General features: G+C 38.0%; 1 protein-coding gene and 1 long non-coding RNA gene across 6 annotated transcripts in view; one reads left to right on the forward strand and one right to left on the reverse strand.

Annotated features, from left to right (window-relative positions):
• Nucleotides 1-4,353, reverse strand: part of WWP1 (WW domain containing E3 ubiquitin protein ligase 1) — a 117,230-nt gene extending 112,877 nt beyond the window's left edge. For 2 of the 5 annotated variants that reach the window (XM_072803992.1, XM_072803991.1), the window contains exon 1: nt 4,211-4,353. The gene's annotated coding sequence lies outside the window, so the exon portion shown is untranslated. The remainder of the gene's footprint in view (nt 1-4,210) is intronic. The other 3 variants (XM_072803997.1, XM_072803994.1, XM_072803995.1) reach the window with 2 other exon arrangements.
• Nucleotides 4,354-21,955: 17,602 nt separating this feature from the next.
• LOC140620167 (uncharacterized) lies at nt 21,956-25,742 on the forward strand. The gene is made up of 3 exons (XR_012019921.1): nt 21,956-24,269; nt 24,653-24,705; nt 24,811-25,742. It is a non-coding gene; the product is annotated as an uncharacterized lncRNA (long non-coding RNA).
• The last annotated feature ends 227 nt before the right edge of the window (nt 25,743-25,969 follow it).

Here is a 25,969-nt window from a genome sequence, read left to right on the forward strand (position 1 = left end):
TCCAGAGGGAAATTGATACCTACATTTCACTAATGTACTTTTTTTTTTTAATTTTTATTTATTTATGATAGTTAGAGAGAGAGAGAAAGGCAGAGACACAGGCAGAAGGAGAAGCAGGCTCCATGCACCGGGAGCCCGATGTGGGATTCGATCCCGGGTCTCCAGGATCGCGCCCTGGGCCAAAGGCAGGCGCCAAACCGCTGCGCCACCCAGGGCTTTTTTAGACAAGAAATCAACTTTTGCTCTTTCGTTGACAGGAGGATAACTACTTTGATAAATACTTACAAATTTCAAAATTACCCATCAACAGCCACTGCAATGAGGTTATCATTTTATTTAACACAAAGGAAAAAGTAGACAAGTTCAGATTTACATAGTACAAAAGTTTAACACAGATTTCAAACTCTTCATATATAGCCTTCAGTTATATTTCCATTCTAGATGAAGAGTTAGGAAGAAAAAAATTTACTGGCCTAGGAACAAAAATATGGGTCTTAGTTCTAGTTCTAATTTTAGCCACTTACTAGTCATATACTCGGAATTTTTTTTCAACTTCTTTGAGCATCAGTGTATTCATCTAAAAAAGCAATGATTATCTCCTGACACACCTACTGCTCAGGTGTCATAAAAATCAAATAATACAGTCTATATAACCATTATGGAAAAATGTCAAATGCTATACAAATAAAAGATATGATCCTCTTCTTAATGCCAGCAAAGAGTAGAAAAATCATCTATGTACGTGCTTTTGCTAGACATTTTCCCTCCGTTAAGTATTAGCAACTAGTTCCTTTAACACTACTATAAAGGCCAATTTGTTGGTTTTTCCACTCCTTGTTATTACATCATATTTTTATAGGAAGAGTAAAAAAGACCCCAGTCTTTCTAATAATAATGGAATCAAAGTTTCTAGAGCTACAAAAGATACTAAATAATAATTTTCTCAGGTTCCCTATCAGGAAGATAATCTTATAGGTGGAGAAAAGTTAATTATTTACTAATCAAATTATGCTTTAATCATACTGGGGAGAGTTAGCTCCTTAATCTGATGAAGAAATGCACTGAGTAGGACCCCACACTTCATTTCTTTTGTAAAGTTTCCATTTTTACTTGATAAGGCTTCATGAATGAAGTGAAAGGAATATTTTTAAATAAGGCATATGTGAACGTAAGAAGATAGAATAAAGATAAAAGTTCTTAAGATTTCATATATCACTTCCCCTCTTTCCCCCAAACCCAAACTAAGATACCAAGGAAATAAAAAAGTAAGTGATTGGTCCAATATTGCTATCTGCTCTCCTCCACATGGAAAACAAGAACAGTACAGATAGTACAATAAAAATCAAAGACCCAAGAACCACAAAATGTTAAAAACTGAAAGGAACCTCCAGGATCACTTAGTCTTACTGATGAGGTCACTTAAAGGCAGTAACTATATGCAACTGATGGTAAATTATACATCTTCTAACAAGAAAGAAAAGTGTCAATCAGTTCGTCATTCCACTTTTCCCACCTGCTAACTGAAACACTCAGGGCAAATCATTTAACCTCTTAGGCTAGTCTGTTATATAATAGCAAATAACAGTACCAATTCTTGGTAAACTGTAAACCACAACACAAAGTAGAGATATTGTATTTAAGTGTATATAAAGTAAGTCTCTACAGTAGGGGTTATCAGTAAATGGAAGAATTTGAAAATTCTATGGTTTTAAAAAGCCTCCAGTAATCCTGAGAGCTGCTCCTAGCCCAACCTACTGACCCTTCCATAGGTGAGCTTCAGGTGAGTTCATGGACTTCCCTAAAATTATATACAGAAAGCACAGGTGCATATGGAAATTTTCCATGCCAGATTTTTTTTAGTTTCACCAAGGATTAGCAATCACCAAAAGGCTAATAATTACTGCTGTAAAGTAACATACATCTGCCGAAGATAAAGCTTCCATGGATACTGTTCAAAATGGTACCATTATTTTCCCAACCTGGGTCAGAATCTGTTATTTTTACTTTCTTCATTTTTTTCTCTGACCATCAAATTCTGTCCTTTCCATTCCTAATATTCCAGCCTTAGTTCAGACCCTCATTACCTATGACCACAGCAATCAAGGTCTTTCTACCTCCAGATTTCTACTTCAATTCACAGTACACGTTGCTGCTAAATTAATCCTCTGAAAACAGTATTTTAAGCTTTTCATTCGCAACTCAAAAAATCATCTGTAAAACCCCTCAAACCTATTATATCCAAGATCATTAGCCCAGCCTTAAAAGCAATCATAAACCGGTTCAAACTTTTACTTCGTTTTATCAGCCTTTATGTTAGTACAAATACTTTATGTTCCACCCAAATATAATTGTTTCCCTCTCCCCAAACATATGAACTCTGTGCTCTAATTTCTTAGTCCCTTTTCTCTGCTTGGATTACTTTTCTTGGTTTATCAAAAGTCTCAGTCACCCTTCAAAACAAAGATTTCAAAAGCCAGAAGCTCTATGGATTAACCCTCCTTACCTCACCTTGCCAAGTAAGATGTGAGCTCTTCCTCTTCTGAATTTGAATTCTATATGAAACGTAAGGATGTATTAAAAGATAAAGGAGGCATTTGTGATAGTCCTACCTGCCTAACTATTCTGGGAAGGCAGAAACTGCTGTACTCCATATTACTCCATCTACCTCACACAATCATGCAGGAGATGCTTAATAATTGTGCAAGGAAGTGAAGGAAATTTCAGCCTTCCTGGGGCAAAAAGCAAAGATCACTATCTCTCTGAAGGCAGAGAACTTATTTGTGACATCCTCTATCATACCAGGATTCTAAAAAACATAACCCCACTGCCCTTTAAGTCTTGGCGTTAGATGTCTTATAAACAGTTCTGTATTTTAAGGGAAAAGCTACGTGAAAACATCAATAAGCTACATACCAAGTAACTATTCTACATACTTTTTACACTTCTCAGTGTGAGTAGCTCCCAACACTCGGCCAGGAATTTTTCAGTTCAAAAAATATTAACTGTTTACGAGAAGTGATAATTTGCAGTCCCAACTAGTATCTACCTTACAGCCAAAGCAAAGTCACGTAAGAGAATGCCTTTATTTTTATTTTTTAAAGGTGCATTTTGCTTGTATCATCCACAGAGCCTTAGGAGACAGGTCAACTGGATTCCTACAGAAGGATGAGTGCTTGCAGAAACCCGCATACATTGTACAGCAGGTACTTCAGGTTAAAAAAAAAAAAAAAAAAACACCAAAGGGGGAGAAAAAGAGAACTTTGGACATTATTTTCCACTCTGACCAGTAGCTTTTTAAAGCCGAAACTCAAAATCTTTTTTTTTTTTTTTGCACAGTAGCCTACACACACACAAAAAAGATAAAAACTCACCAAGCAGAAAAAGTCACACCAAGCCCCTGGAAAATATTTTATCCTGGAAGAGTAAGAATGTCAAAATAAAAGACACTCGTCTTGGGTAGGAAAGGTTTCCCTGTAATTACGGAAGCAAAGGACGCTCAACTAACTCCAGACGATGGAGTCAAGGAAGGACTGAGGATCCTTCGGAGGTTGTAAAAAAAACAAAAAAACAAAAAAACAAAAAAAAAACACAATGGACAAACTACAAAATTAAAACCTTTTTTTTTTTTTTTTTAAAGATGAAAGGAGAAGGTCCAGGTCACTGAGGAGATAAGGAGTAAAAACTGCAAGGTCACTGGGACCTACCAGGTCACACAAAGGTGGAGGTGGGGGTTGTGTTGGGGTGTGTGTGTGTGGGGGGGGACTGCAGAGTCAGGGAAGAACCCGGAGGGATCAAAACACGTCAGGAAAATAAAAACGCCTTTTTGTACGGCCGGGAGTCTTGCGGTGAAAGTCAGGGCAGCGGTGCAAGTCCACGCGCGGGGATGGCTTCGGAGGGGCGCTGCGGGGGGAGGACGAGGAGGCGGACGGAACGCTGAGGGGAGGCTGAGGGAGCCTCAGGACGGCGGCTGCAGAGTCACGGAGACCCTGGGCTCCTCCGGGATCCTCAGCTCGGGCCTGCGCCGGGGCCAACGCGGGGCAAGCCCCGTGACCCCACCCCAGAAAACTCCGGGGCCCCCGGGCCGGGGGGGGCGGCCGGCGCGGCGCGGCGCGGACGGTCGGCGGCCGCCCCTCAGAGGCTCCGGCCCGGGGGCCGCCGCGCCCGCCCCCCCGCGCCCCCCGCCCCCCGCCCCCCGCCGCGGCGTCCTTACCCGGCGCAAAGCCGTCGGCTCCCGGCGGTCGGGCGGCCACTCCAGCGGCGGGGCGCCCTCACCCTTCCGCGCCCAAGATCGCCATCTCGCAGCAGGCGCGGCGGCGGCGGCGGCGGCGGCGGCGGCAGCCACCCAGGCGTCGGCCCCGGCAGCCCAGGCCGCCTGCAGCCACTTGGAACCCGCTCGCCGCGCTCGGCGACACCCGACCCTCCCCCCACCCCCACCCCGGCCGCGCGCCGCCCCCGGCAGACCCCACACCTCCCGCCTCAGGAGCGCGCCGCGTGCTCGCGTCACCGGCGCCGCGCCGCGAGCGCGCGCCTGCGCCGCGGCCGCCTCAGAGCCCCCCTCCCCCCACGCCGGGACCCGGAACCCGGGCTTCCCGCGAGCATGCGCAGCGAGGGCGCCCCCGCGAGGATGCTTTCGGAAAACTCCGCTCCTCCGGGGCTGCGGAGCGCGCTCGAGGAGAGCCGAGGGCCAGCCAATGGGAGGAGGGGGGCGGGGCCCAAACCTGTGGAGGGGGCGGGGCCACCGCTGAGATTTGGGAAGAGGCCTCTGAGCGCGAGGTGGCTGCTGCTGACCTGGCTTCCCCGTCCGTCCCGGACTGGGACAGCGCGGGTGAGCGACCTCGGGTCAGGGCCCCCGGCGCTGGCCTTCTCATCTCGAGTGCTTTACTGCAAAAGTAGGCTGTTTTTAATAAATACTCCTTGACCTGAGCATCTGACCTAGAACCCCATTGCAAGAGTAAATCCTGCATTTGACAGGTGGCCACAGAAGACTTCCACTTTACTCTCATTAGTCACCAAAACGTTCGCCCCCATAACGCTACGGTGATAAAACTGGTACTGAGCAGGCACAGGTGTCGGTGCAGCAAATTCGCACGGTGCCGCCATGAAAAAGAGTACAATCTCCCCATTTATAAAAACGAGTTAACTAAGTCTCTAGAAGTTCTGTTGGTTCTGTGCGTTGCTTTTAGAAGACCGCCCTGCAAATAGAAGTCAGTGGTGACCACATTACTCACCAGATGACTGGTCTTCTACTTCAGAAATGAGAAAGGCCATCAAGCATGGGTTTCTACAATTTTGGCCCACCCGCCTCACCCACGCCCCATAAATTACCTACATCCACACCCGAGCCTATTGGTTTTCCTTCTGACTCCAAGGCTGGGTGTCTGCTTCTCTCCAAAGAGGACCTCTTTACTGTCCATTCCCTCCTGTGCCCCCTCAGCATGATGATGTTTTAATTATGTTCTGTCCTAAATTTCTCCTCGACTTTAAAACCTCTCTCTAGTTCTCCCTCTTTTTCCATCCTAATTAAGCTCTTGAAAAAGCTATGTACCAAGAAGAGCATCAACGCCCCGTGAAGAATTGTAAGATTAAATAATAACTCTGATTGAAGGAATGTACCTTCTCTTCCTCTCCCTTCCATTAGTTTCTACACTCCGAATTGATACCAGGGCCCAACGCACACCATATCCACTACGATTATTCTAAAATACACACGTGAGCGTGTCGTTTCACTGTTTAAAATCTTTCATTGGCTCTTCAGAGCTTTCAAGAGAAGGATTAACATGATCTTCCAGGCTTCTTTACTGTCGCATGATAGGTCCCTCTGTCTTTGGGGTTCAGAGCTCTGTCTTCAGAGTTCCCCTGATTGCGTTCACTGATCTCTGCTTAAATGAGTACTGTTTTCCTCTAACCCTTCCTCACTGTTTTGTTTGTCCGCTCTCATTAAAAATGAATTCAAAAACATGCTTACAAGTGCACTCTCAGATATTACGCACACATACCCAGCAGAGGTCTGCTTGCCATCTCCAGAATGCCTACAGGCCTCCTTCCACTTCCTGCTCACTTTCAGTTCCCCTCTGAGTCCTCAGAAGCTCCTAATAGTCACCAAGGCCCCTAAATTTGCAGTCAATGTTGAGCTAACTTTTCATTATTAAATATTTCCTTGGTTTCAAACAAATACTATTATAAATATCCTTTTTATAAATCATTGTCTGTATCCTTACTTACTGCCTAAGTTTAAATCCTTAAAAGTAATCAGAAGTATAAATAATTTTAGCCCTTTGAAACATATTGGCAGGTTGCCTTCCAGAAAGAACACAGGCTTAGGTGTCACGTTGCGTGGACCACCATGCAATATGCAGCTCTGCTACCCAAGAAGGCCATATTCAAACTTTTGTGAGTTCCCAGATGCCCTTACCTTTGTGGGCCTCTTCTTCCATAAAATAATATTAAAAATTAAAGAAAAACATATTAATACTATACATGAAAATATTTTCTTCAGCCTTTCCCTTCTGATTTTAAAAGAAATTAAAACATTTTTACGGGTGCCTAAAAGTATGGTAGCCTGAGCCACTGTGCCTACTGACAATTGGATAAGTCAATTTTGCTGCCACCTGCAAACTAGGATATTTGGCCAAATTCCTTAATCTAACAGTGCCTAACTAGAAAATTGGTATAATGCTACTACATGATATTGTAGTGAAAAGCAAATGAGTTGCTACAAATAAAATACCAAGAATTATGTGGCACATAATAAATTGCTTTTGTTATATTGTTATTATCAATTTTCCCACAGCGCTGTTGGAGAGTATATGATTGTCCTTCACTGTGCCAACTCATCATGGTATATTTTCATATGAGCAAACGTGGTATCCTGCCATTAGTCCATTGTTCATTTTCTTATTTCTTTTATTCACAGAAAGACAACCTATATATAGTATGGATATTGATCCCAGATGAAATGATTGGCCTTTTCCATTTTTGTTTTCTTCTATTATTTTATGCTTCATAAGTCCTTTCCCATCCTGAGATCATATGGATATCTGTCTTTATTTTTTTTCTATTTAGTAATTTCACTTTTGTCATTAAATAATTTAATCCCTTCAGATTTATTTTGGAAACATGATCTATTTTTTATTTTCTCTACATAGTCTTTGATCTTCCCTAGCTTGTTTAAGAATCCTTCTACAGCTATTATGATTTTAAAATATGCCCACAAATTTATTCATAGTCCTTCATTTAAAAAGTAGAGACTAATCCTCTTCCAAGTGAATGTGAGTTGGACTTAGTGACTTGCTTCTAATGAATACAATATAGCAGAAGTGACAGACTGTCACTTCCAAGGGATCTTAAAAAGGTATTATGGCTCTTCCCTACTTTCTTTCAGATCACTTGCTCTGGGGAAGGCAGTTACCATGTCATGAGGACATGTCAGGTAACTTTATCAGATGCCCACATGGCAAGGAACAGAATATCCTGCCAAATAACAGCAAGGATCTGAGCTTCCTGCCAATCTCCATGTGATTGAGCCATTTTGGAAGCAGTTTCTCTAGTCCCAGTCAGGCATTTAGATGATGCAGACATTTTGATTTCAACCACATTAGAAAAGTTGAACCAGATCCCCCAACCAAGTCACTCTCAAATACCTGACCCATAGTAATGGTGAGATAATACATGTTTATTGTTTTGAGCCACCAAATTTGGGAGATAATTTTGTTATGCAGCAATAGATAACAAATACACTAACCCAGTAGTTTTCAACTAGGGACAATTTTGCATCCATGGGGACATTTGGCAATGTTATAAGACATTTTTGATGGTCACAACTGGTGGAGGGAGAGATTTCCATTGCCATCTTGTGGGTACAGACCAGAGAGCGCTAAATATCTTTCAGTGCCCAAGATAGTACACACACACCTCCAGCAACAAAGAATTATCAGATTCAAATGGCAATATGGTGCCCAAGGTGAGAAATCTCTCATTAACTTGTTTTCCCTGCACCTTAAAATTTCCCTCTTTCACATGTACTTATGAAAGAGGTGGGTTTGCTTCATATCTTATGTTCATTTGGGTGCTGCTTCACCTTGTTTTAACCCTGGTTCTAGGCTTTCTGCTTTCTACCACTGGATACTAATTTTACTTTTTCAAGGATTTGGCATAAATGGACTCATTCACTATGTACTTCTTTGCGTCTCAGCATATTTTAGAGGTTTGCTCATATTGTATGTAGCAATGTTCCTTCTTTACCATTTACCACTATTCTATTGTATGGATTTGCCAAATTTTTTAAATGTTTGTTCTATTCATGGACTGTTTGTTTATTTCCAGTTTTTGGTTATTGTGACTAAAGATTCCATGACTATGTGGTTAAAAATATTTGTGTTGACATATGTTTTTATTTTCTTGGGTAAATAACGCCTAGGAGTGGAATTTCTGGGTCATATGCCAAGTATATATTTAACCTTAAAAGAATCGCCAACCTGCTTTCCAAAGTGGTTGTACCATTTTACATTCCCACCAGCAATGTATGTTCTGGATGTTCCATTTCCTTTCTAACGCTTGGTAATGTCACTCCTTTCTGATCTTAGCCATTATCATGGATGTGTATTGGTAAGTCATGGTGTTGTCTCTTGTATTCCCCTGATAACTAACGATGTTGAGCATCTTTTCATTTGCTTATGGATCATTTGTATATTTTCTTTGATGAGGTTTCTGCTCAAATATCTTCCCCGTTTCACATTGTTTTTGTCTCTTCTATGTGTAGTTCTATATACCAATCCTTCATGAGATATATATGTATAAAATCTTTTCTCCCAGTTTATGGGTTACCAAGGTGTTCAAACTATGTATATAAGCATATATAAACTATATGTCTATCCAAGATGAACCCCATTGATCCTGGCCTCCTGGTATCAACACTTTTATAGAGCCCCCCGCCCTCCATATGGCTGACCTGTGTGACCAGGAAATTGTAGAAGTGATGGTATGTGACTTCTGAGGCTAGATCATAAGAGATTGCAGCATCCATCTTGCCCTCCTGGAGTGCTTGTTCTAGAGAAAGCCAGCCTTTGGAAAGACCCATACAGATAGAAACTGAGGCCTGTTGATAAACAGCTAATAGCCACTTGCCAGCTATGGGTGGCACCTTGGAAGTGGATCCTCCAGCCTCTGACAAGCTTTCAGATGACTGCAATCTCAAGTGACACTCCAAGCCAGAAATGGCCAGCCACACAAGTCATAGATTCTTGATCCACAGAAACTATGAGAGATAATAAATGTTTTTGTTTTCAGCCGCTATGTTCTGAAGGCATTTTTTACACAGCAACACATAAGCTTGTATTTTCATTTTGTTAACAATGTCTTTTAAAAAACAGAAGTTTCTGATGAAGTTCAGCTTACCAATTCTTTGTTTTGTGACTTATGCTTTCTGTGACATATTTAAGAAATTTTACCTACTCCAGGATAAGGAAGATTTTTTTTTTAATCTTTCTTCTTGAATTTTATTTTTAGCTTTTATATTTGGGTCTAAATGACATTTAAGATCAATTTTTGCGTATGGTATGAGGAAAGAGTCAATGTTAATTTTTTTCCAAATAGATATACAGTTGTTTCAACACCATTTGTTGAAAAGATAATTCTTGCCCATTGGAATATTTTGGCAAGTTTAGTAAAAAGTTTCAGGACTATTTCAGGACTCTATTCCATTTCATTTAACTATATGTCTGTCTTTATGCAAATATCACACTATATTGATTACTGTAACTTTAGAAAGTTTTGAAAATCAGGAAGTATAAATATTCCAAGTTTGTTCTTTTTCTCACAATAATTTTGACTCTTCCAGATTCTTTGCATTTCCATGTGAATGTTAGAATTAACTCATTAGTTTTTATTTTTTAAAACATACCTGCAGGGATTTGCTTGGGATTGTGAATATATAGATCAATTTAGGAAGAATTGACCTCTTAACAATATTTAGTCTTCAAATCCCCAGACTAGATCTCAGTTTATTTAGTAGCCTCTAAATTCTCTTAGCAATTTTTGTGTTTTTTATAGTGTTGGTGTTGCATATTACTTATCCTTAAGTATTTCACACTTTTGATACTATTATAAATGTTATTTTTAATTTCATTTTCTAATGTCTCAAAGATAGTATATTTAAATTGATTTTGAGGGCAGCCCGGGTGGCTCAGCAGTTTAGTGCTGCCTTCAGCGCAGGGTGTGATCTCTGAGACCCAGGATCGAGTCTCATGTCTGGCTCCCTGCATGGAGTCTGCTTCTCCCTGTGCCTGTCTCTGCCTTTCTCTCTCTGTGTCTCTCATGGCTAAAGAAATAAAATCTTTTATAAATAAATAAATAAATAAATAGATTTTGAATATTGGCCTTGTAGTCTGAGACTTTGCTAATGAATTAATTAGTTCTACTAATACTATATAGATTTCTTTTTTTTAATTTCATTTATTTATTCATGACTATATAGATTTCTTGAGAGTTTGCATGTACACAGTCATGTCTTTCCAAATAAGGAGTTTTACTCTTTATTTTCCATTCTGTATGCTTTTATTTCCTTTTCTTTCTTTATTGCACTGACTAGAACATTCAGCACAGTGCTGAACAGAAGGAAGGAAGGAAATCCTTGCCTTGTTCCTGGTTTTAAGGAAATCAGTGTTTTACCATTAAGTATGATGTTATTTATCCATAGATTGTTTTTTGTATATGCCCTTTACCAGGTTGAGGAAGTTCCCTTCTTTTCCTATTTGCTGAGAGTTCTTATCATGAATGAATATTAAATTTATCAAATTCTTTAGGTGGGAGCATCTGTTGAGATAAACTTTTGATAGATTCATCTTTATATGAACTCATCTTGATATGATGGATTAAATTGATTGATTTTCAAATGTTAAAACAACCTTCCATTCTTTAAATAAACCACACTTGACCATGGTGTATTACACATTTTATGTATTGCTAGGTTTCATATGTTAAATTTTGAAAGATTTTAAGGAACCTAAGTTCATAAAGGATATTAGTGTACTTTTTTTGTAATGTTTTTGTCTGGGTCTGTTTTCAGCATAAGGCTGGCCTAACAAAATAAGCTTGGAACTGTAGCCCCCTTATCTACTTATGAAGGAAGTTGTGTAAGATTTTTATTATTTATTTCTTATATTTTTAAAAGATTTTATCAGTGAAGCTATCTAGGGTAGGAGTTTTCTTTTTGTGACAGTTTAAATTTTGAATGTAATTTGTTTGTAGATAAAATACAATTTAAGTTTTCTTATCTTCTTGTGCTGGTCTTGGTATTTGTGTCTTTCAAGATATTTTTCCATTTCATTTGCCAGATTTATTGGCCTAAAATTATTCATAATATTCCCTTATTATTCTTTAATATTTGTAGGACTGTAATGATGTCTTATCTTTTATTCCCAATATTTGTACTTTATGTCTTCTTTTTCACTTCATCAGTTTAGTTAAAGGTGTTTTAGTCTGACTGATCTCTTCAAAGCCTAAGTTTTGATTTCATTAATTTTTCCATTTTCTTTTTTTAAATTTTAGCTTTCATCTTTATTATTGCCACATTTAGATTTATTTGGGCTTATATGCTCTTTCTTTTAAAGTATACATTATTCTTTGAGAACTTACCTTTTTTTAAGTTTTTATTTTTCTTAGTAATCTCTACCCCCAACATAAGGTTCAAACTCAGACTCTGGATCAAGAGTTGCATATTCTTCCAACCAAGCCAGCCAGGCACCAGGGGACATTACTTCTTTTCTAGAATAAGCATTTAATGAGCACAAATTTCCTTCTGATCACTGTTTTAGATTAATCCTTTGAATTTTGATATATTTTATTTTTGTCATTCCTAAACATTTTCTGATATTTCATGTGATTCCTTCTTTGACCCATGAAGTATTAGGAGATATGTTGCATAATTTTTCAAATATTTGGGAATTTACCAGATATCTTTTTGTCCTTATTTTCTAATTTTATTCCATAATGGACAGAGAACATGTTCTATTATTTCTATCATTTTAAATTATTGATACTTGTTCTGTCCCCCAGCTTCTAGGTGAATTTTTCATTTGCATGTGAATAGTGTATTTTCTGCTGTTGCTGGGGAGAATGAAAATTGTTCTATAGATGGTTATTAGATCAAGTTGAATGATTCTATTTTTCAAGCCTTCTATAGCTTTACTGAATTTCATCTACTTGCTCTATCAATTACTAAGAAGTCTCTAACTGTAATTGTGGATACACCATTTTGCCCTTTTGTTCTGTCAGCCATTCATTTATGTATTTTAAAAGTCTATTATTAAGTGTATACACAGTTCGGATTGTTTTATCTTCTTTATCAGTAGAAAATTTCCTTCTTAATCTACCCCAGCTTTCTTATGATTAATGTTTGTATAGTATTGTTTTCCACATTTTACCTTTAATATAACTGTGTCTTTATGTTTTAAAGTAGTTTTGTTGTAAGCAGCATTGTTTGAACCTTGATTTTCTTCATCCAGTCAGGAAAATCTTTGCCTTTTAATTGAAATGTTCAGACCATTTAAATTTAATGATTATTGATACAATTAGTTTCACGTTTATTTGGCTTTTAAAATTTCTTCTATTTTTCTACTATCTCTTCTTACTTCTTTTTCTCTTTTTTTTCTGCATTGTAATGGATTAGATGAATGTTTTAAAATAAGATTTCTTTATTCTGGGATGCCTGGGTGGCTCAGCTGTTGAGTGTCTGCCTTTGACCCAGGGCCTGATCCTGGGGTCCCAGGATCAAGTCCCACTTTGGGCTCCCTGTATGGAGACTGCTTCTCCCTCTGCCTATGTCTCTGCCTCTGTGTGTGTGTATCTCTCATGAATAAATAAATTAAATCTTAAAAAAAAAAAAAGATTTCTTTATTCACCTTAGAAAAAGAGAGAGCACGACCAGAAGGAGCAGAAAGAGGGAGAGAGAATCCCAAACAGACTCTGCACAAAGTGCAGAGCTCATGTGTGGCTTGATCCCATGATCATGAGATCACGATCTCAGCTGAAACCAAGTCAGATGCTTAACTGACTGCCCCACCCTGGTGCCCCTAGATGAGTATTTTTTAATGTACCATTTTATTATCTTCACTACTGACTTATTAACTATAGCTCTTGGTAGTCTTTTAGTGTTAGTTTTAAGGCTTATAGAATGCATCTTTAACTTACACAGTCTAACTCCAAATAATATTATACCACTATTTATTTATTTATGTATGTATGTATGTATGTATTTATTTAAATATTTTATTTATTTGAAAGAGAGAGAGAGCATGAGCAGGGGGCAGGGGGAGAGGGAGCGGGAGAAGCAGACCCCCTGCTGAGCAGGGAGCCCACTGTAGGGCTCAGTCCCAGGATCCCAGTATCATGACTCAAACCAAAGGCAGACACTTAACTGACTGAGCCACTCAGGGACTCTTATACTGCTTCATATTTAATGTAAGAACCTTATGGCAGTGTACTTCAACTTCTCCCTACCTTTTCTTGGTGCTGTTGTGGTCATAAGTTTAGTTCTGCTCATTAAATCCTCTATAATACATTAGCATGTTTAAAGAATCATTCTTTTAAAAAAGAAAAAAGATTTATATTTACCCATGTATATATATTTCCAATGATATTCATTTCTTTATATAGCTCTGGATTACAAATTGACTTCAACTTCCTTCAGCCTGAAACTCTCCCTTTAATATTTCTTACAGTAAAGTTCCTTTGATAATAATTATCTTACGTTTTATTTGTCCAAACAAGTTTTATTTCACTTTCATTTTAAAGGAATTTTTTTTGCAAGGTAAAGAATTCTACTTTAATTATTTTTCTTCAGCTCTTTAAAGATGTTGTATTTTGTCCTCTGGCCTGTAGTTTCTGATGAAAGTCTGAAATAATTTAAAATTTTTGCTTCTCTGTAGTAATATGCCTTTTTGTTGTTGTTATTGGAGGTCTTTTGCTCCCATTTTGTTTTTATTGTTTCCTTTGAAATATTTTTTTATCAATGGTTTTGAGCAATTTGATTATTATGTATCTTTATGTGATTTATCCTCCATGAGATTCATTGAGCTTCTTGAATTTGTGGGTTTATATGCTTTATTATAATTAGAAAAGTTTGAGCTGTTGTTTTTCAAATGCTTTTTTCCTACCTCCTGTTGATATCTCTTCCTTCTGGGGCTCTAATTACAGGTATTCTAATTAAACATATATGACATGTATTACATCCTTGCTCTTTAATTTTTTCCCCATAGGTCACTGAAGCTCTGTTTTTGTTGTTAATATTTTAATTTGTTTTTAGGGACTTTTTTTTCATTTGCACTTCAGTTTGGATGATTTCTATTGCCATCTTAAATTTTACATTTCTTTTGTAGTAACTAATCTACTGTTAAGACCATCTAGTAAATTTCCTATTTCAGATATTATACTTTTCAACCCTAGAAAGTACATTTGATATTTTAAAAATATTATCTCTGTCTTCATTATATTTATTTTTCCTTTAAATTCTAGAATATGTTTTAAAAATATTTTATTTATTTATTTGACAGAAACAGTGAAGATAAGCAGATGGAGTAGCAGGCAGAAGGAGAGGGAGAAGAGGCTCCCTGCTGAGCAGTGACCTTCCCCCTCAACACCTGATATTCAATCCCAGACCCTGGGATCATGACCTGAGCCAAAGATTGACATGTAACCAACTGAGCCATCCAGATCATGTTTATAGGCCTTGAACATGTTTATAATGACTCTGATCATTCTGGTGTGAGAAATATGTTCATGCTTTTTTACATGTCTAGTAATTTTTTTATTGCATGCTGGACATTGTCAGTGTGGGCTTGCTGAGTACTGGTTTGTTTGTTTTTTAAGAATGCTAACCTTCGAAACTTAGTCATACTAGCTAAATTACTTGATAATCAGCTAGATTCTTTTGAGTTTTGATTTTAAGCCTTTTTTTTTTTTTGTCTGTGAGCTGATTTAGAGTAGATTGTACCCTGGATATTCAATAAGGCTCATAGAATCTGGTTGGTCAGACTCAAATATCTCCAAGCTGTTTGTGAACTTTGAAAATTATTCACTTTATAGCTTGCTGGTCCTTTTTTTGTCCAGCCTTGAAGAGTTTCACCTTATGCATGTGTTGATTGTATTCAATAGCAGTTTCAAGGAGTCCACTAGACAGGATTCAATATCTTTTCTTCATGCTGCTTTCTTCTCTTCAGTGCTCCACTCCACAAACTCCAGTAATCTTCCCAAACTGTATTTTCTGTCTCTTCAACTCAGGGGGTTAAATTCACTTAAAATTCATTCAGTCTTTCTCTACCACCACCCCTGAAGCAGTACAATTCCTAAGCATAAGATGTTCAGTCTAGAGTAATGTTCTGGGACCCCAGAAATTCTATCCATGTTAGTTTTTGGTCCTCCAAGACTAGTAGAATAATCTCATAATGTGGAATGAGCTTGGTACTCAGTCTACTGGGGCCATGAAGACTCCAATGCCTTCACTTTTGATGAAGTGGTCACACTGGTCATTTCACCAGTGTGATTTACACACTCTTAAATCTTTTTATAATCCAGAACATGGATATTAGGTCAGTCTCACACAAGCATACATTTCCATGTATGCATGCATACACATACAAACACATGTATGCACACATGTACTCATCAAGGACAAAATTTATAATCAAAGACTATAAATAAACAACTAAAGCATTAATTTAGTAATAGTGATTAACAATTTTTGAGAATTTATTATGAGCAAGGAACTGTAAAAACAAATACAAAAAATAAAAAACAGTTTATCTGTTTAAAATGCATTATCTCATTTTCCTCTTATGAAGTATGAACCTTAGAGAATTCGGATAATTTGTACAAAGTCTTACATCCAGTAACAGATGAAATCAAACTTGAGTACAGGCAGTCTAGTGCTAGAGGAGGAGTTGGTAACCTATGGGCTACAAACTGACACCCATTCTTTTGTAAGTAAAATTCTATATCACGACAGGAAGCACATGCTCATTTGCTTTTTGTATTGTCTCTGGCTACTTTTGAGCTACAATAGCAGAGTTGAGTAGTTGCAACATAGGCTGTATGGCATAGAAAGCCTAAACTATTTATTAAGTAGCCCTCTGCAGAATAAGTTTTCTGACCCTAGTTTTAAAACACAAATTAATTACTCCATAATTTCAAGGCCGTCTACCTTGATATCTTTTTTTTTTTTAAGATTTTATTTATTTATTCATGATAGTCACAGAGAGAGAGAGAGAGAGAGAGAGAGAGAGGCAGAGACACAGGCAGAGGGAGAAGCAGGCTCCATGCAGGGAGCCCAATGTGGGATTCGATCCTGGGTCTCCAGGATCACGCCCTGGGCCAAAGGCAGGCGCTAAAGCGCGGTGCCACCCAGGGATCCCCTACCTTGCTATCTTAAGGTAGTTTTTCATGTCATTTTGCTGACCATGTAAAGTCTCTTCATTCATTTTCTCTGCCTTCAAAGTATATTTTTCAGTATACCAAAAAATAGCCCATCACTAAGATGTATGCCCCTCACTTTGAAAATGGCTGTCTCCATTGTCTAGAATGAAAAGTTTTTAAGAGCAGATGTTTTGTCTACTATGTTCATTACTGTATCCCCAGTGTCTAAGACAGGGCCTAGCATAGAGTAGGTCCTAAGCTGTATAACTCTTAATGATAATACCTTGACTATACAAGTTATTATCTGATTAGGTAAGACTTTATCCCTCTCTAGCTAAAGCTATAATAAAAGACAGGTTCTTTCCTTCATTTATGCTTTCTTTTCCCACTGATTCATAATGCCACCTTTAAAAATTATTATTATTAGCACAGGCTGAATTACTACATGTACAAGTTAACCCAGTTGTCAGTTAAGGTTGGCCTACCCTTTGATATTTAAATAAAGTTGGCTCCAACCCCTTAGTCAGCATTCTATGAGAAGTCCATCTTCCTCTTACAAATTATCTGAATCTCCAAGAGACTATATCCACATGATTTCTTCTGGCTTTGTGAATCAACTTCTATTTAACTTCTGCTTTTACACACAGCTCATCTCACATGGCTGGCCACTTCTCTGCTTCACACTAGACATGAATTTCAAGATTATTTTTCTTGGATTCCTTCTCACTACCCCCACCCCCTCAAAAAAGAAAAGCTCACTCAAGAAAGTTATTCCCTGTGTGTAGCATTCTTCATTGACAGTTAGAGGGAGACAAAGGGGATTTTCATGTAGCAATGCAAACAATTTAAAATTATCTTAAGAATCACAAAATTAAAAAAAAAAAAGAATCACAAAATTCTTCTACTGACACTAATATTACACTATATGTTAACTAACTGGAATTTAAATAAAAACTTAAAAAAGAAAAATTAAATAAATAAAATTGATCTTAAAAACTCCCTGCTGTCAGAAAGCCTTCAGCCAATCTACAGCCAGGAATTTCTCACTGGCCACCTCTCTCCACAAGCATGTGATTTTTCCTCTGTTCACTCTCTTTTCATACAAATTTTTCATTTTGGGGCAGAGTAGTTTATCTATCTCTCTGTTACATTATCTTCTTCCAGCCTAGGTCACTAGGCTCTCACCTTTTACTGTGCGCAATATATTGAGATATCTTTCTCAACAAAAGGATTTCTTACCCAAGAGAAATTCTAGTATGAAATGTTAAAATTAGTTTTTTTTCATTCCATTAAATGATAATCTATTTCTGGACCATCTTCTCTTCCTTTTATCTATCTTTCTATTTTGCAGCCATTAGTATCATACTCTTAATTACTATACCTATGATATATAGTTTAACACCTATGAGCAGGGTTAATATATCAAATGTTTTTTTCTAAAATTTTATTTATTTATTCATGACACACACACACACACACACACAGAGAGAGAGAGAGAGAGAGAGAGGCAGAGACACAGGCAGAGGGAGAAATAGGCTCCCTGCAAGGAGCCCGATGTGGGACTCCATCCCAGGTCACGGGATCAGGACCTGAGCCCAAGGCAGACGCTCAACTGCTGAGCCATCCAGGTGTCCCCCAAATGTTTAACAACCGATAAAGCATAAGCATGAACCAAATGAACTGAACAATCATAACAAAGGCCTGACACAGGTCATAGGTTATAACCATAAGAGTGTATGTAGAGTCTGCCTTTAAGGGAAATATTCTTCATTATTCTTCCTTTTCAAAATTTCTAGTTTTTTTCTCACATGATTTTTATGTTATATTTGTCATTTTGTCTAATTAAAAAAATACTCATCGGGATTGCAGTTGGGATTGCACTAAACTTATGGATTAATTTGAAAACAACAACAAAACATTCTCCTGATCTCTGGGACAGGGAGAGAGGCTGAAGGTTGAATCAACTGCCAATGACCAATGATTTAATCAGTCATGTCTACATAATGAAGCCCAAGGAACAAGGATTGGAGAACTTCTGGGTTGTTGAACACATGAAGACTTGCAGAGAGTGGCACACCTGAAGAGGGCATGGAAGCTCCACGCCCCTTCCCGTATACTTTGCCCTATGCATCTCTTCCATTTGGCAATTCGTGAGATATATTCTTTTATAATAAACTGGTAAAATGTTTTTCAAAGTTCTGTGAGCCATTCTAGCATATTTATCGAACCCAAAGAGGAAATCACGGAAACCTCCAATCTCTAGCCAGTAGGTTAGAAAAACAGGTGACAACCTGGACCTGTGACTGACACCTGTAGAGAAACAGGGGGCAGTCTTATATGACTCATCTCATAATCTATGGGATCTGATGCTATCTCCAGGTAGATAACTACAGAATTGAGTTAAATTGTCAGATATCCTGTCAGTGTCCCCTGAGAATTGGAGAATTGCTTAGTGTTGAAAATAAAACACACACTAGAATTTTATAAACAGGTTTCCTTGTAGTGATATATCTTTGCATTACTGGATTCATCTTTTCTCGTTTGTAGTGTTTTTATATTAAACAGTGTACTGAGAGCTCTTGACATTAGGCTACCTTCCTTTGAGAGGCCACAAAGTGCATGAAATATGGATAGCCTCAACTGAGGGATTCATTTTTATCCAAAAACACTGACACTGGACAATAGCTGAGCAGAACAATGATGGGTTCTGGAGCCAAAGATACTCATTTAAAAATTAGCCTGTAGCTTAAGACATGGCCTGGAATAAAGGCTTTGCCAACACCCTCCTCAAAGATGATGGCAGTATTGGACACTCAGAGAGATACAGGTAACAGAATGACATGGAAACAGAGCCTTTATGGAAAGAAATAGTAACAGAAGTCAAGAGGTAAAAGTAAAAACAGGTAGTGGGAAATGGCAGTGAGATCAGAATAGTCACTGGAAGCAGGGATGAGTTCAGCCATATGGGAGAGAACCTATCTGGCTCTAATATTTCGTGTGTGTGTGTGTGTGTGTGTGTGTGTGTGTGTGCGCGCGCGCGCATATATGCACATGCACACTATTTTTGTAGATTACATATTTTTCTGTTACATCCTATTTCTTTCTTTAGTGGACCTTCATTATTATCTGTCTTAACAGTTTTACTTTGCTGGATTTCACAAAATCACTTGTAATTTATAGTTGCTATTATTGCATAGTTTTCCTTTACCCTTATATTTGATGAGACTATATCAGATGGAGAATATATTTTTAAAAATCTGTAGCTTTGTGAAACTGAATGCCAAATTTCAAATAAAATTCAAAACTTTAAACCAATGTAGTATATTTCTTAGGGAACTTTACTTCCTAAACTATCCAGAATTCGTTACATGGAAATATCATGCAATTTTTCTTGCACAGGTTTTTAAAATTTAGGATCATGGTAGATTTCAGGGATCCAGGATGATTGCGTTAATGACCCCACTTAATGACTTCTTTGAATCCACTATATTTTTCCTATGACTTTAAAGTTCCATTCTCACTCTGACTCTATGCTTGGGCATGTGACTTGTTTTGGTCAATAGGATGTTAGCTAACATGACACAAACTAGACTTTATAGAAAGGTGCATATGCTTTTCTGTTGCCTTCTTGTATGATTGGGTCTACTCACTATTCCCCTGTGCTATGCCATGAGAACATGTCCAGCTGGCCTGCAGGAAGGTTGTGGCAGACATATGGAACAGGGTTAAGTTGTTTCAGACATCTGAGTTAGGGCCATCCTGGTTCAGCCAGTTACCAGCCAGCCCTCAGATACATAAGGAAATCCAGATGAGATCAGAAGAAGCTTCCAGATAAACCTTTCCAATGTCAACAACCTGTAGTGAACTAGATAAATGTTTATTATAAGACGATGGTTTTGGATGGCTTGGTATGAAACATTATTGTGGCAACAAATAATACAGAGATACCAACATATTAATTAATCAATGAGGGGACCTCGCTATGTACCTGAGGTACCAAGTCAGAGATAATATTCACAGATGGTGGATATTTTCATATATTCATAGCTCTTTTTGTATTCTAATCTTCTGTCTCTGGAAAAACTCATTTATTAACCCAGGACAGGTAGTGGTACAGAGAATGTTCCCCTGTAGCATTTCAGCAGTGTTTTAGACACTAGACTTGCCAAAAAAGAAGTGTAACTTTGCTTATTATGCAGCCTTTTGGCACTTGAAGTGTTAAGAAGATAAATGGAATTTATGTGATCAGGATGGTAAAGATACATTACATTCTCTGCCTCAAATTCTCATGTGGGCTTAGGTTGTTGGTGAAAAGTGAGAATGTAATCAGGTGTGTGAATGCTTGTAGCTGATTTTTCCTGATGACTAGTAGATTGTAGACTGTCTTTTAAAGACATCTTGGAAACGAACTCTGTCAGGTGAAGTCCTATTAGATAGATACAAGTTTCTAAATAGAAAATAGGAGTTTCAGCTCTAGTTAACAAACATTTATTGATCATTTATTATGTACTAGCCATCATAAATACAAAATCAGTGAAAACTAGCCTCTGCCCTAGAAACACTTAGAGTTCGGAAAAGAGACAAATCATGACAGACAAATAAATGCTGTTGTAAGTACAATGAAGGGTCATGCACACAAAGATGGTTGAAGGGGTATCAAGTGGTGGGTAGGGGCTGTATTTGACTAAGAAATTTAAAGGATAAGTGGGAAAGAGTTCCAGCAAGAGCAAAGCATGAACAATGATCTGGAGTGTAGAACAGTATCAGTTATAGAGGAAATCACAGAACATAATATGGGCCTGAAGTTACATATATGTAACCAAAATACATATGTATGCCAAAATAAGTCAAAGACTTCTTAGATATTTCCCTGTGTTATCAAATATGCAATTATTTTTAGTAATAGAGATTTTTGTTTTATTTTACATATTGGAAAAATGATCTTTGTGCCTTTCAGTACCTTCCACCTATCTGTAAACTCCATATGGACAGAGCACAAATTTATCTTACTACTCTGCATTGCAGCACCTAGTACAGTGCCTGACATTTCATACACATTCAGTAAATATTTGTTGAACAAATTACTGAATTTTTGAACCTGTCAGCCTTAGCCAAAATTCAACAGAAATTTATGTTTTAAATTACTCTTTTTAATTTACTCATAGAGTAATTTTCTTGAATAATTTGTCTTTCCTAGTTATCTTCAATAAAAGCTTAATCTTCTGTTTTATAACTCTCCCTATTTTTGGATTTTAAAATATATGCAACCATTAGTATTGTTTTTCTCCCTATATATTCATCTATGTATTCATCCAAGATACACTTATTGAATACTTGATTATGTGCCAGCATTGTGCTACACCCCAGGGTAGAGTAGTAACAAGTCAGACCTGGTCTGAGCCTCAGTGGAACTTATTTTCCAGTATAAGGAAAACAGACCAGTATTACATAAATAATTTACAAGCACACTGGATGTTACGTACAAAATTGAATAGTTTTAGGAGAGTGTTTATTTTTTTTTAAAGTTTTATTTATTTATTCATGACAGATACAGAGAGAGAGAAAGGCAGAGAGAGAGAAGCAGGCTCCATGCAGGGAGCCCGACGCGGGACTCAATCCTGAGTCTCCAGGATCATGCCTTGGGCGGAAGACAGGTGCCAAACCACTGAGCAACCCAGGTGTCCCTAGGAGAGTGTTTAACAGCTTCTTTTAGCTTTTATTCAATATGGATTACTGATGATTATATGTAATGATAATACAGCATGTTTACTCTATCATATTTTTAGTTTGTGGTCTCTACTTTCTGTTTTGCTATGCCACAGTTATAATTACTATGTGGTACATAGAAAATACACTATAAACATCACTTGATTGAATGAATGAAAGAATAAATGAATTTTATTACAGCCCAGATCCATAGTTTATTGGCTTAATTTCCGTGCAAAATGAGATTATTAGTCAAATCTATTGAGTTATCTGATTTTAGTCAACAAATATTCATTAAAAAGTTCATGTAAGTCATGAGGCAGAGGTGGGGGATTGGAAGAAGAATAAAAAGTTTCCTGTCCTTACAGAAATTGCAATTCAGACAAACAAGAGGATAGCACATGAGAAGCTAATCATTTAGCACAAGAAAACATATGTATCATATATCTTTCAGACAAAGTACTATGCTTGGTAATGTGAAGAATACTATGACTCCAGTTACTTATAATTTAGCTGAGGAGACAAGACAAATATGTTTACAATGAAAATAATGCCAAACAAAAAATGATACATTCTGGTGCTCAAGGTAATGAGTCTCAGGACTGCAGTGGATGGAAATCTTTCAAAGGGTTGGCATGTTTTCTCTCAGCCAAACGTTAGAACAGTTACGCCAAACTGAGGTGTGTGAACTTCAGAGGAGCACCAGGCAATCCATTGTAGTTTGAGAAGAAAATGTTAACACTTCTACTTATTTAAAAAGAAACTAGTCCTTAGTAACCTTTAACAAAAAAGATTGACAACAGGCCATCATAGTCTGTAGCCTGTAGATGTCTGATGTTAGGATTTAACATGGTATCACATGGGAGGAAAGGAGTGGGAATTGCATTTCCCAGAACAATAGGCACCTCCTTCCATTTCTTTTTCATGAGGCATACTGGGTTACCTGGGCTCCTTTAAGTTCTAACTAAACTAACCTTCATGAAATAGACAAATGACTCAAAAAATCCTCCAAAGGAACAGCAGATAAAATTAATAATACAAGCACAATTGGACTAAAAAGAAAATCTTAGCTGTGACGCTTTTCTTTGTGAACATGCTTTTTGGCAATTACAGTATTAAACAAGATTTATTCAGATATAACCAAAAGTTCCCTCCTCTCAGATTCAAAGTTATGATGAAACTGTTTGAAGTGCGGATTTTTTGTGTTATTATTGTTAATGAAGATCCTCATGTCATATACTGTGCCTTGAGATAGCTCACAATTAGCAAGACATTAAAAAACTAAGTATCCAAAACATAAAGACGATCTTTTGCAATTTTTTCAGAAGTCTTCAAAGTCAAGTGTTACTCAATCTGGCACTTAGTGAAACGTCACTAAACTTAATAACAAATGTTTAGAAGTTTATTTATTACAAAAGACCGCTTGGGCTTTCCACATCATGCAGGGACGGGTCCATATAGCATTGTCTTAAAGAGAATCTTTCACAATATCCGGAGCACTTGATGGCTGCAAACGAAGGAGGAGGATGTCCTCAAATTCCTTGCAGCCGGAACCTACTTAGTTGGCACCAACCTTGATTTCCAAATGAAACAGTACATCTACAAAAGGAAATGTGATGGCATCTGTATCATAAATTTGAAGAGAACCTGGGAGAAGCTTCTGCTGGCAGCTTATACCATTGCTGCCGTTGAAAACCTGGCTCATGTCAATGTCATATCCCTGGCCAGGGAGCTGTGCTGAAGTGTGCTGCTGCTACTAGAGCCACTGCTGTTGCTGGCTGCCCCACTCCTGGAGACTTCACTAACCAGACCCAGGCAGCCTTCTGGGAACTGAGACTTCTGGTGGCTACTGATCCCAGCACCAACTCCAGCCTCTCACAGAGGCATGTTATGTCAACCCACCTACCATCACTCTGTGTGACACAGATGCTTCTCTGCACCATGTGGACGTTGACATCCCTTGCAACAAAAGGGAGCTCACTCAGTGAGTCTGATGTGATTGAATGCTGGCCTGGGAGGCTCTGCGAATGCGTGGCACCCTTTCCCCTGAACATCCGTGGGAAGTTACCACTGCTGTCAACTTCTACAGAGAGCCCAAAGAAATGAAAAGGAAGAGCAGGCTGCTGCCCAAAAGGCTGTGACCAAGGAAGAGTTTCAGGGTGAGTGGACTGCTCCAGCTCCTGAGGTCACTGCTACTCAACCTGGAGTCACAGACTGGCATGAAGGGGTGCAGGTGCCCTCTGTGGCTATTCAGCAGTTCCCTACCAAAGACTGGAGCGTGCTCAGACTGGTCTGCAGCTCCCACTGCTCAGGCCACTGAATGGGCAGCAACAACCACTGAGTGGTCTTAAGCTGCTCTTCCACAAAGACAAACCAAATGGAGATAAGTTTGATGGAGAACAAACAATTTCTAGTGAAAAAATGGGAGGAGCACTTAGAAAACTGTTTTTCCTTCCAGACTGTATAAGGCTGAAATAATTCATAAAGCAATAAGCCAGCAAACTAACATCTTTTTTTTTTTTTTTTTTTTTTTGGTCACCAGTGTTGGAAAAATACATAGAAAACATTGTTGAAGCTGAAGACTTTGAGAAACAGGTAAGACAAATTATGTAGCATTAGAACTCATGGAGTGGTGGAATAGTGTGGCTATGTCAGCATTTCTATTGTGTCTCAGATTGTATTTTCTCGATTGTATTTCAGAAAGAAAATTCATGATCGAATCACAATTTTGTGCCTCATAAAGAAGAATTTGGGCAGCCCAGGTGGCTCAGCGATTTAGCGCCTCCCTCAGCTTAGGACCTGATCCTGGAGACCCTGGATCAAGTCCCACGTCAGGCTCCCTGCATGGAGCCGTTTCTCCCTCTGCCTGTGTCTCTGCCTCTCTTTCTCTCTCTGTGCCTCTCATTAATAAATAAATAAATAAAATCTTTTTTAAAAAAGAATTTATTGTACACCTGAAACTAATGTTATACAGTATGCTAACTGACTAGAAATTAATGAAAAACTTTTAAAGAAATAATTTACTGAAAAAGGTAAATTCTCAGCAATAAGAAAATCTTTACTGAATTTCTTTTTAAAATGTTTCATGGGAGATATATGTTATGATGGAGCTGATATTTTGCCTGCAAGTAAAAATTCAAAAATATTCTAGGTAATGTTTTTATATTCATAGGCAACTCTTCTTTCATCACAGAAACTGAAGCCAGATGTGCATCAACACTGGTTCTTAATTTCATAAAATCATGAGCCTTTAAAATATTGTCATATATTTACATGCCTTTGTAATGAAATAGAGAGTAATGATGATATTTTCTACCGCAGAGAATTTTACTGGTCATTTCTTTGAAAAATACTTAAAGCTGCTGTTGAATTTAAAGATAAATTAAGCTCTTTATTTACAAAAAGATAAGTGTTTAAAATTTGCTAACCTTTCCACTGATGACAAATGACTTATCAATAAAGTGCTACTTAGCAAATATTTAAAAACAAGCACGCTTATTCTTTAGGAATTATCAAAGTAAAGCAAACTTTTTTCACAGTAAATCAGAAAGTAAACAATTTTGGGGAAATGGTATTATGGAAAAGGTATTTGAAAAACAAGTGTTTGAAAATATTTTTATTAATATGTGATATTGTGGCTGAAGAATGATACAAGGTTTTCTAATTTACCAAAGTCAAGTCTTAAAGGTTCAATGGTGGGTGCCTGGGTGGCTTAGTCAATTAAGCAAGTGACTGCCTTCAGCTCAGCTCATGATCCCTGGGTACTGGGATCGAGTTCTGCATCAGGCTCCCTACTCTGCAAGGAGCCTGCTTCTCCCTCCTCTGACTGCCATTCCCCCTGTTTGTGCTCTCTCTCTCT

The sequence above is a fragment of the Canis lupus genome, chromosome 28 (genome assembly GCF_048164855.1).
Source record: "Canis lupus baileyi chromosome 28, mCanLup2.hap1, whole genome shotgun sequence".
NCBI lineage: Eukaryota > Metazoa > Chordata > Mammalia > Carnivora > Canidae > Canis > Canis lupus.